The sequence below is a fragment of the Vigna unguiculata genome, chromosome 4 (assembly GCF_037176805.1).
Source record: "Vigna unguiculata cultivar grain cowpea cultivar isolate G323 ecotype 2 chromosome 4, ASM3717680v1, whole genome shotgun sequence".
NCBI classification, from domain to species: domain Eukaryota; kingdom Viridiplantae; phylum Streptophyta; class Magnoliopsida; order Fabales; family Fabaceae; genus Vigna; species Vigna unguiculata.
Window position 1 is genome coordinate 38,040,721 of NC_140795.1, and position 13,376 is coordinate 38,054,096.

Genomic DNA, 13,376 nt, shown 5'->3' on the forward strand with positions numbered 1-13,376 from the left:
GAGATCGACTGATTGGACTCTGTGTTTTGCTTTTCTGTAATTTGATGAATTAATAATTTCATCACTTTTGATAAATGTATGTTAATTATCGTAACGACTGATAAAGTACTTTATTTTTAATCAATCGTAGAACGTTAGAAGAACTTCTGTTCTATCTACTTTCCTATTACACATAACGTTATTATCATTTAAGTGACATTATTAGTGCAGTTTTATCGTTCTTTTTTTAGTCAAATTCAACAGAAATTTTTTTCTTCAAATTAAGGAAACTTTGGCTTAAAAGGATTGTGATGTAATCATCATTTACATGATATAATTTAAGTCAAACAGTTAGTTTAATTGGTTTAATGATGATACCTGGAATCTATTATAAACAATAACACTGATCTACTATAAACAATAACACTGATTGGAAACAAAATAAGTAAACTACTATAAACAATAATGTAACTGGAATCAAAATATATAATCTACTATAAAATATAACACTAATCTACTATAAACAATAACACTGATTGGAAACAAAATAAGTAAAGTACTATAAACAATAATGTAACTGGAATCAAAATATATAATCTACTATAAACAATAAGCTTCATTGGATAGAAAATAAGTTTTAAGTTAGCCATTACTTCTAAATTCCATAACCATCCATCAAAAGTACTCCAAAACATATATATGAAACTAACATACTGTTACATAACAGTTTAAACTTAATCCTTCCTAACATTAATAATATTTGATCGATTTATATCGACCCCAAAAGTTATAACATCTCCGCCTTGGAATCCATTTTCAGCACAGAATTTCTTCCATCCACAACTTAAAAAGCATTCGTATGTCCTTTTCTTGGCCCATCTTACGGTGCATGACCAAGAACAACCATTCCTATTGCGAAGTTCATGATTTTTCCTGTTCTTTACCAACGCTCTTGAAGCAAACTCAGAATCCAAGTACTGAAAAATTACATTACAATCTATTAAAAAATCTAATAAACGACATAAAGGAAAATATAGAACATTAAAAAATCTTACTAGTGAAGAAGAATGAACATCATAGTCGGTTAAAGTCTTGATCGTTTTGTAGTAAAACTCTCTTTCTAAATCATCGTCCTCATTTATGGTAGGTTCATCTTTGATCAAATGTTTGGAATAAATTACTTCATTTCTTGTCAAAGAGAATATCCTAAACAAGAATTTGCGATCCCCTATAAAGTTGAGACGCAAAACGTGATCCTCACGTAGATCATAATTGGTTACCATTTTTTCTAATCCATGTCTAGCAAATATCATTCCTGTGTAAGATCCCTCAATGAAAACTTCATTGCCGACGGGGTCTACCATCTCAACTTTCTGGTACATGTCAGGATTTGACGAGTCAAATATTGGTCCCCAGAAATGGGAAAAGGCATCATCGAAAATTATAGATCCCTGATTCACAATTGGAATATGAATTATGATGAAATTAATGCAAGTACAAAATTTTGTCAAATTAAAATTAGTAAAAATCAGCAATTTATAAATGTTTACCGGTTCGAGTGGAAAATCTACGCAGAAACAGGTGAAGAACTTTACTGATCTCACAGGTTTAGGAAACTGAGTTTGTTCATTAGGAATAGGGTAATTAATTTCAGTCCAATCCCAGTCGAAAACCCTAGAATGAAACAAGTTTCCTCCTGCATAGCGGACAGTTATAAAATATAGAAGCCTTAAGTTATACATTTTTGCTAACAAAAAACCTGCAGGGAATTTTCTTTCAGCCAATAATGGTTCATTCAGTTGTATCTCGAATGCGTTTCCTTCTGGATCTATAAATGTGCAGGATTGCAAACCAATTTCTTTCTTCCAATAAACAAAGAAAGGTTTTTCAAAAGCAACATAGTCCTGCCAAGTATCAATTACAGTATTAAAAATCTATCAACATTACACCTGACAACCATATTCCGAATACAAATTGTCAACCTAATTCAGACCAAATTGGAAGAATATCAACATTATGAGTAACAATTTTTTAGGGAATTCGTAAATAGCCGACCAACAATAAAACATGAATGAAAAAAAAAGGACATTAATTTATAATCTAACAACATAAATCGAAGATCAAACTTAAAAACCATATAAACTGACCGCAAAAATGATGTTCAACAACAAATCACTAAAAATACTGGAAATGACTTACCTTGATGGGATTAAGAACCGAAAGACAACACGGATGGAAGTTGTTAAGGCTTATAGAAGAAGACGAAGCCATTGCAAAGCGAAACTTGCAGAAGTTTTAGAGTCTGATTTTGGAAGTTTTGCTTCAAAGCTAAATGGCATACTTATATATAATATATATTAAAAAAAACCGACATCTTATGTACATTGTCATTATGATTGTATATCAACTCGGAATCTGAACGGCCAGTATATATTTTCTATCCATACAGTAATGTATATATATATATATATATATATATATAAATATTAGCTTTTCAATTGACGGCACTCAATAGGGTTGCATTAAATTAAGACGACTGTACTCATTGCACTACAATGTACTTTTACTCTATAATGACGCTACTATACTCATTTTATGAACAACTTTTCATTAATTGGACAAGACATATGATTGAAAACCGGATGGAAGGGAAATTAATGGACTTTCATTTCGCGCCATTATTGCTGCATACACAATGAACATAATTAAGCACCAAAAACATATTCAACTACCTTGAAACATAAGATTACTCGCAATGTAACAGACAGAAGCTATTCAATACAAGATCTCCAAACTTCCTATGAATCAAAATCTCATTTACAACATGCATACAGGTATGACTTTTTTAAGTTTTGATTTTTTCCAAAATGAATAATATATTATTGCTTCATTAATGAAGACTTTGATATTCAGTACATTGTAATATTTGTAATACAGTTACTTCATATCAATTATCTTAATAATGGAGGACGAAAACTCTTCCTACATTTCTTCTGCAAATGCACGATCAAAAAGAAAAACGATACTCAAAGAGAAGAGGATTAACAAGGAAAATAATCAACAATGCACACTGTCATTCAGCAATCAAGCCAAAAGAAGGATGTTTACCCCATTCTGTGATGTGACAACTAATATTCTCAATCAAGAAAGTAGACAAAATTGTTATGAAGAATCAAATGAAGGAAATAGTCATACATATGCAAATCATACCATTTCACTGCGACAAAATTTGTTGCAAAAGTTTCATATAGTTGGTTCAAAGGAGACAAATCAGAGTCATCCCTATTTGTATAGAGGAACGTCTTCTCAGCAGAATGCAATACCTGAGGCTGACTCTTCTATCAGTGAACTTCTTGAAGAAAATGCTAATACATTATCTGATGATGTTACTGAAGGTATCATTGTCATATTATAACAAATAAAACTCAACTATTTGGTTAACTTAATTAATCATTATATATGTTTGGAATAATATCTGCAACTTCAATCATCAAATTTGGTGTATGAATGCAGATGAAATTATTGCTACTGTTATGGCAACTGAGTATCCCAGTAGTTCACCAAAGAGATATGATATCTAATCCTATATGACTGTGTTATTACATTCCATGATTAAATTAAATTACTGATGACTTTCGTATTATTTCACTCTTTATGCAGATATAGGTGATCCAGTTTTCATATGTAGACATTTTAAAGCACAAATGTGGTACCAAGAAAGAATAGACAAACATGCACACTCTGCTAATCCAAAGTTTCAATTGTGTTGTGGTAATGGAAAAATTCAGTTGCTCCTTTTGAATGATCCCCCAATTGTAATGCAAAAACTGCTATTTGAATCCAATTCAATAGAGTCTAGAAATTTTCAACAGCATATCAGAACATATAATATGATGTTTGCATTTACATCACCTGGAGCCAAAATTGATAACAGTTACAACAACGGACATGGTCCTCCTAATTTACGAATACAAGGCCAAGCTTGTCATAGAATTGGAAGTCTTTTACCACCTGTTGGAGAAGTACCAAGATTTGCCCAACTCTACATCTACGACACTGAAAATGAAATTCACAACAGAATGCAATCATTAAGGTAATTGTACTTAACCAATATACTTCAATCGAAAAGTTATACAACTTAAGGCAATTTCAAATTATTATTTTGTTTTAGGAATGACAACGAGGTTGATATCGAAATTGTAAAGAAGCTAACGGACATGTTAGATGAACACAATGTTCATGCAAAATCTTTTAGAATGGCAAGAGATCGCTATCGGGAGAAAGAATTTACGAATCTGAAACTAAGACTTATTGCTGATAGAACTAAGGATGGAAGGATATACAATACTCCTAATGTTTCAGAAGTAGCAGCCTTAATTGTTGGTGACGTTGACACTGCTTCTCCAAGGGATATTATAATGGAAAACAGAAGTGGAAGGCTGCAAAGAATTAATGAGTTGCACACCAGTTACCTAGGATTTCAATATCCTTTACTATTTCCATATGGTGAAGATGGATATAGACATGATGTTAGGCATCGTGATATCAGTACTGGGAACAATTCAAAGAGGAACCGCCTAACAATCAGAGAATGGTTTTGTTTCAGAATTCAGACAAGACAAAATGAAGCCCAAACAGTACTTAGATCAAAGAGATTGTTTCAACAATTCGTGGTTGACGGTTATACTATGATAGAATCTGAACGGTTGTCCTTTATTAGGAATAACCAATCAAAGCTTAGAGTGGATAAGTACAATAATAGTTGTCAAACAAGTTCAAATATGCTTGAAGAAGGATCAACCAAGGGCAAAAGAGTTGTTCCACCATCCACTTTCGTTGGAGGCACAAGATTTATGAATCAATTATATTTTGATGGAATGGCCATTTGTAGTTATGTTGGTTTTCCAGATCTGTTTCTAACTTTCACATGCAATCCCAAATGGCCTGAGATTCGCAGGATACTGTGTAACCTAAATTTGACACCATCTAATAGGCCAGACTTGATCTCAAGGGTATTCCGAATTAAGTTCGATCAACTTCTTATAGACTTAACCAAAAACCATTTACTTGGAAAGGTTATTGCATGTGAGGATTACACTAAAACTACAAAGTTGTTATATATTAATAATTCTAATTACATGTTATAACTTTATATGTTTTCAATGCAGATATGTACACTATTGAATTCTAAAAACGTGGTCTGCCACATGCACATTTACTTCTCTTCTTGCATTCCAGTTGCAAATATCCAACTACGCAAGATATTGATAGGGTTATTTCAGCTGAAATACCATGTCCTAAACAAGAACCAAAACTATATGAATGCGTGAAAGATCATATGATTCATGGGCCATGTGGATTAGCAAACAAATCTCTACCTTGCATGAAAAATGGAAAGTGCTATAGGTTTTATCCAAAGATGTTTCAAAAGACAATTGCTATTTCTGAAGATGGATTCCCACACTACCGCAGACGCAATAATTCAATATGTATTGTCAAGAATGACATTTGCTTAGACAACCGTTCAGTAGTTCCATACAACTCCAAGTTGTTGCTTAAGTATGAAGCTCATATCAATGTTGAATGGTGTAATAGAAGTACCTCCATAAAGTACTTATTCAAATACATTAACAAGGGTTATGACAGAATTACAGCAGCTATAGTGGATAACAACAACCAATCTTCAGCTTCACATCAAGCTGTAGATGAAATCAAGCAGTATGTTGATTGTAGACATATATCTCCCAGTGAAGCATGTTGGAGAATATTTTCATTTTCTATTCACGAAAGAAATCCAGCTATAGAAATGCTATTTTTTCATCTTCCTGGTGAGCAATCAGTCTACTTCAAGGATGACGACTATATTGGCGATATACTAGGAAAACCTACAGTTGCAGAATCTATGTTTACAAGCTGGATGGAATGCAATAAAACGCATGAAGATGCAAAGACTTTAACATACCCACTTTTTGTTTCAAAGTTTGTATATGTCAAAAAGGATAGATGCTGGAAACCAAGGAAAAATGGCAACACAATTAGAAGACTGATTTGGGTGCCACCAACAGCAGGTGAACTTTTCTATCTTAGGAGAATGCTTACAGTAATCAAAGGGCCATCATGTTACGAAGACATTAGGACAGTCAACAACATAGTGTATCCAACTTTTAGAGATGCCTGCCAAGCGTCTGGATTCTTAGCAGATGATAATGAATACATAGAAGCTATAACAGAAGCCAAAGATTGGGGATCTGGTCACTTCCTAAGGAAACTATTTGTAACTATGTTAGTTTGTGATAGTCTTAATAGACCGGATCAAGTATGGGAAAAGACGTGGCATTGGTTGTCTGATGGAATACTACACAGAGAAAGAATAACAGCTGCAAATCCAGGTATATTTAAAATACTACCCAAACTTATTTTTTCATTGATCACCAAAATACATCTTAGTAATTGTCATATTATTTATGCAGAATTGCAACTTAGCAATGACACCTTGAAAAATTTAACTTTATCTGAAATTGAAGACCTTCTTCTGAAAAATAGGAGAAGTTTGAAATAGTTTCCTTCAATGCCTTATCCTGATGTTTTTGCAACAACTAATTGTGGTAATAGATTGATATACTCTGAACTAGATTATAACGTGGCTGAACAACATAATCTATTTCAAAGAAACTACAATTCAATGACAGGTGAGTAGTTCAAATATAATTTTATAGTAGATGGTGAACGAAATAATTACAATAACCTGTGTTACAATAATTATATCCAGCATTAACTTATTTCATGTTGCAGGTGAACAAAAGAACATATTTGAAAAGGTAAATGAGGCCGTTATGAAGAACAATGGTGGAATGTTTTTCTTGTATGGATATGGGGGCACAGGAAAAACTTTTATGTGGTCAACATTATCATCAGCACTGCGATCAAAGGAAAAAATCGTCCTCACAGTGGCATCAAGCGGAATAGCATCACTTTTGTTACCCGGTGAACGAACAACACATTCTAAATTTAGAATTCTGATTCCTATACTTGAAAATTCCATCTGTAACATTGAACAAGGTTCTGATGCTGCCCACCTATTAAGAGTAGCTCATCTTATAATATGGGATGAAGCACCAATGGCACACAAATTTTGTTTTGAAGCCCTAGATAGAACATTAAAAGACATTATGAAAGATGATCTAACATGTAATTCAGTTTTTGGAGGAAAAGTAGTTGTATTTGGATGTGACTTTAGACAGATTCTACCTGTCATTCCTAGAGGAAGTCGATCAGATATAGTCAATGCTACAATTAATGCGTCATACCTATGGAATCACTGTCAGGTATTAACATTGTCCAAGAACATGAGACTTATGCAATCAGGACTCCAAATATCTACAGCAACAGAAATTGAAGAATTCTCTGATTGGATTATTAAACTTGGAGATGGAAAGTTGTGTGAACCAAATGATGGAATGGTTGAAATCGAAATACCACATCAATTTCTGATAACAGAATTCAGTGATCCTCTTCAAGCAATTGTGGATTCCACTTATCCAGAACTAATTCAAAATTACAGTGATAAAAACTATCTAAAGAGCAGAGCAATATTGGCCAGTAGAATCGAGACTGTCGATGAAATCAATGACTACATTTTGTCATTGATCCCAGGTAAAGCATTTCTTATTCACCAACTGCATTATATACTATAATACATGCAACAACAACAAAAATAACACTAATACTGTTTTGCAGGGGAACCGAAAGAATATCTTAGTGCAGATTCAATTGATAAATCTGATAATTTCACAAATGATGACATGGATATCATTACACCAGAATTTCTAAACTCATTGACTATTTCAGGATTGCCAAGTCATAACATCAAACTCAAAATTGGATCACCCATAATGTTATTGAGAAATTTGGATCAGTCAGAGGGTTTGTGCAACGGAACCAGATTAATTATTACAAGACTGACAAATCATGTCATTGGTGCAAAGCCTATTACAGCGAACAACAATGGAAAGGAAGTATATATACCCAGAATGTCTATGTCCCCATCCCAGTCCCCATGGCCATTCAAGCTAATTAGAAGGCAATTTCCAATCATGTTATCCTACGCCATGACAATAAACAAATCTCAGGGACAATCATTAGGTTCGGTAGGATTATACCTACCCACACTAGTATTTAGCCATGGTCAGTTATATGTTGCAGTTTTTAGGGTTCATAGTAAATCAGGATTAAAGATATTAATCCATGATAATGAAAAAAGACCTTTGTCTCATACAACAAATGTTGTTTTCAAGGAAGTCTTCCAGAATGTATAACAGGAAGCAACCTATATCTTTATCATTGTATTATGTCTGAACATTATATAGTATATGCACCTCTCTATATCTATTCACGATCTACAATAGTCATATATATTACATAACAACAAATATAAAAAAATTAAAAAAATACACAATTTTTATAAAACATTATTGGTCTTACATTTTTTAAAACAAAAAAAATACATATCGTTAATTATTAAGAATGAAAATGTCGAACGAAATCAAAACGAAAAATCACCTGTTCTTGCTGCTTACACTACACTTGTTTTCCCCTCTTCGTTCTCCCCATCTTCATCTCTTAAATGATATAAAACAATGATACCCAAAAACGATTCTCCATCATTTAAAACAACACCAACCAACAACGCAACAATCAAAATTACTAATTTGACCCTATTAACACCTAATTAATTTCTATATACACCACCACTATTTGAATACCCGTATTAAAACTATAATACGCATGCCAAAATACGGTACACTTGGATATTCGAACCATATCCTGCATCAAACACATTGCTCTTAAAAATGGTCATTTACGAAAGCCACAATCGAAATACATTATGAGATTATAAAATGTTATATTCAACTAATATTGATATTTAATCTAAGTAAATCATTGCACATTCATTTGTCAAAATACATTATGTTTGTTGTTATAATCAATCGATTCATCTATCTATTCATCTATTCATGATTGTAACATTGTAATCAATTATCGTAACGCCTCATTATTTAATAAAAAAATTTTACTATTTCATTTTTAAAAAACCAATACTTTTCATACAACATTTGAGAAACAAAAATCCAACCATTAAGTATCACAAACGAAATTATGATCCATTACTATAGATCAAAAATTCTAAATTGAAAGAAACCAATTACTTCATGCACCAAAATAAAGATATCCATACATACCAAACCAAAAATGCAAACATAATTAAAAGTACTTGCGCCACACTTGCACCAAAATGTTATCACATAACTTTATATTTAGCGTTACCAATCTAAAGTCAAAAAACACCCTATATTTTAGTAATTATTATTGTTCTGTCGTCATCTTTCTGAACTTCCACCTTGATAGAGTCTCCAACGCATAAGTTATTTTCATTGACAAATCTCTTCCATCCGGAACCCAGATAACATTCAGATTTTGATCTTGTAGCCCATCTAATTGAACATTCCCAGCTGTTTTCATTGCCATTTGATAGAATATACTCCTTCTTAGACCTCGACAATGCAGATGCAACAAACGAAGCATTAAGATACTGAAAACAACAATTCAAAATGTTAACAAATTAACTGAACAATAAAATGAATACTCAAAAACAATACTGCCATTAAAGATATACATAACAGTACCAGCGACGATGCACCAACATCATAATCAGTCAAACACTTAACCAACGAATAATCTGCACCAGGGTCAGCAACATCTGAACCAACATTGCCACTACCAGAACAGGACGCACCATTTATGTTATAATCAATCTCCATTCCTTCTAACGAAAACAACCTATACAAGAAAACATTCTTCGAAACATAATTCAGATGCAAGTACACTTCATCTTTCAAATTGTAGTACTTAAACATCTTTCCAATACCACCACGAAAAACTGTTGTACCATTTGTTTTCACATCAAACTTAAACTTAAAAGTTTTATAACAGGGATCTATGAACTGCATCTTTTCACCATATATTAATTTCTTCTCCCAGAATAAATGAAAATATTCATCCAAGCAAATCATAGACTGCATTCCGAAAAACAGAAAATATTACATTGGAATAAAGATATACTACAAGACAAAAGAATTTAATAAGGTTGAAAAGTTAACCTCTGTGGGACATAACTTCACCCGAAATGAAGACAAGAACCTGGACCACACTAAATTTTCCTCCGCAATGTAACTATTACCTAAACCAGGGTATTCGATCTCAATCCAGTTTGTGTCGAAAATTCTGATTCGGAAATATCGATCACCACAGAACAAGGTACATATATAATGCAAATCATCCAATTCGTAGAAATCTTCAAAATCATATGGAACTCGAAATATCCCCTTACTAATCAAATCGTCCTCGAACTCTAAGTTCATAACATTTCCCATTGGATCGGTGAAATAGTTCGTTCCAATAACCAACTTCTTACCCCATTCAACTATAAAACCTTCTTCAAAATCCCCAAAGCCCTGTAATGCCCATACGTGCAACAACACAGCCATATACAACATGCATGTCAGAAAAATTAACCAAACTAAGCATCAATGACATTATCAGAACCATTAAAAAGACAACGAAAGAATTCACCAAAGCAACAAAAGGTACTGAAAAACATATATATAACCAATATTCATAACGCATATGAATTGCAAAAGTCACTAATTACTTACGTCACCCGGAGTTAGCAAGCAGATCGAGTTCTGGAACAAGTTCTTGAAGTTGTATCTGCAGGAAGACGACATCTTCAACCACAAAAGAACCAGCCGACCAAAGAACGGAAAAACTCTAATGGAGAACCTCAAACTGAAAAACGAAACCTATGGCTTTTTCAATAATATCAAAGTATCGCAAAATATAAAACTACACCTGAAAATATCTGACCATGAAATAATTACTGATTAAAATATATATTAAAATATATCTGACAAAGCATTAATTACTGACTAAAATATATACTAAAATATTTCGCAAAACAGAAAAAAAATCTCGTGCGTATGCACGGGTGTGATGCTAGTTTTTTGAAAAATAAAATAAAATGCCACGTGTCAGGTCCCTGTATGTGACACGTGGCATTATGTGACACGTGGCATTGCTATGTCACGTATCAATGTCACTATCAGATGTCATTGTGTTGATTTCAATTTAGTCCTCATATATGTCTTTTTGTTTCAATTTAGTACCTACTTATGTGTATCCGATTCAATCTTGACCTAATTTTTTTTAATAATTAAAATCAATTTTTTATAAAATTAAAAGTAATTAAGTATAAAATTTTTACAAAAATTAAGCATTTAACATTCATATTAAAATGTAGTAGTAAAAGTCATTTTATTAAGTCATTTTTAATACAAACAATTAGTATAACATTCACACAAATAGAAATTTTGGTTTAAAATTAGTAAGAGACAATAATGTTCTATTTTGAAAAAAAAATTAACAAAATACTTAATAAAAAAGTAATTAATAAAGTAATATGTTAAAAAGTCATTTTTAATAAAAAATATTAGTAAAACATTTATACAAATGATAAATTTGGTCTGAAATTGAGAGAAACAATATAAATATTAGTACTTAATTTTGTAAAAATATTTATACTTAATTAGTTTTAATCTTATAAAAAATGGATTACAAAAATATTTTACTTATTAAAAAAATTGGGACAAAATTGAATTTAATACACATAAGTAGGTACTAAATTGAAACAAAAAGACATATATAGGGACTAAATCGAAATCAACACAATGACATATGATAGTGACACTGACACGTGACATTGCAATGCCACGTGACACTGATAGTGCCACGTGTCACACACAGGGACCTGACACATGGCATTTTTTTTATTATTTGTTTTTCAAAAAATTTAAAAAATTTAAAAAAATTTAAAAATTTAAAAAATTTAAAAAATTTAAAAAAATTTAAAAAAATTATAAAAAAAAAACACACAGACTGACACGTGGCACGTTGACTAACAACATTAGTCAACTCCGTCTGAAAGGGACCTAATTGAAGCACTTTTTTAAAAGTTGGGATGCAATTGACACTTTTTTAAGAGCGGGTACCAGATTGACACACCTGTACCAAAGTGGGTATCATCTGAGTAATTAAACCTATTTAATAATATTAAACCATATAGAAAAGTTTTAAGAATTATGCTTCAATAATAACAATATCTAAAGCAAATAATCTTAGCTTCCATGGTAGATCATGAAACAATAGTTGTTTAGAAAATTTTCATGATATTGCACCTCCACCCAAAGAAAAACATAATACTAGTAGTTGATTTTGTGTCACATGAATCAAAACCCAATTTGCACTAATATATTCACTAGTGGTTGTTAATCGGATATTTATGCCAGGGAAATATGATTCTTTGGCTGGTGCCTAGATGTCACTCCCAATGTCAATAGTTTGGAGGGTTTACAACAATTGGATCCCATTCATAGTAGTTTAACGATAGTTCCTAATCTTTTGACGTCTAAGGAGGTTTGTTTTGTAGCGAAATTGGAAATAGCTTCTAAATGGGCTAATATGTTTTATGAGAGGATGAAGATTCTAATACTAAAGAGGATGATGAGTCGATTCAAGATACAAGAAAGCCTCAGGTGAGCAAATGAAAGTTTAAACTAAATTCTCAAAAGTAAAAGCTTTTAAAAATTAAAGGTCTTTTTTTTTGGAACGTGTGAGGATTAACTAATGATAAATTTTTTAATATACCGAAGAATATGTCTCTTTCCAATTCAAAGCATGAAATGATTTTCCCGAAGGAAATATGGAATTTTTTTAATAATAGTTTTTTTTTTCTATATCTCTCATGTAATTTTATCATAGGTTTGATATGGTTCATATGATTTTTTTTTCTATTTTTTAATAAAATCTTTAAAAAAATTTTAAATACTTTATATAAAAAAAAAATTTAATAAAAAATTCAATATAAAAGATTAAAATTTTTGATTATTTTTTGTATTCCATGATATGTATGTAACTATAATAGAAATAATGACTATATCATCCATTCATGACAAAATCAAATAGTAAACATTTAATTAAAAAATATAAAAATTTCATATATTCAATGTATCAAAGTTTTTTAATAAAACTTTAATTAAAAATATTTAAATTTATAAGAATTTAAAACTTAATCAAATAATAAATGTAAATCGAATTTTGAATTCTTCATCAGTAAAAAAAAGTGAAAAAATAAAAAAATAAAACAGCTGATCAAACGATTTGGATATCATATCACACTATTTTTCTTTTCACAGAAAAATGATGAAATTGTATGATACTTCGATTTGTATGGATGATAAACACGATAAATACCAAGAGAACACAAGGACCACAAGAACAAGAGA

The 13,376-nt window shown here is 31.4% G+C and overlaps 1 pseudogene; it reads left to right on the plus strand.

The window, feature by feature from the left end:
• Window positions 1-2,941: 2,941 nt before the first annotated feature.
• Window positions 2,942-8,294, plus strand: LOC114165272 (uncharacterized; annotated as a pseudogene).
• The last annotated feature ends 5,082 nt before the right edge of the window (window positions 8,295-13,376 follow it).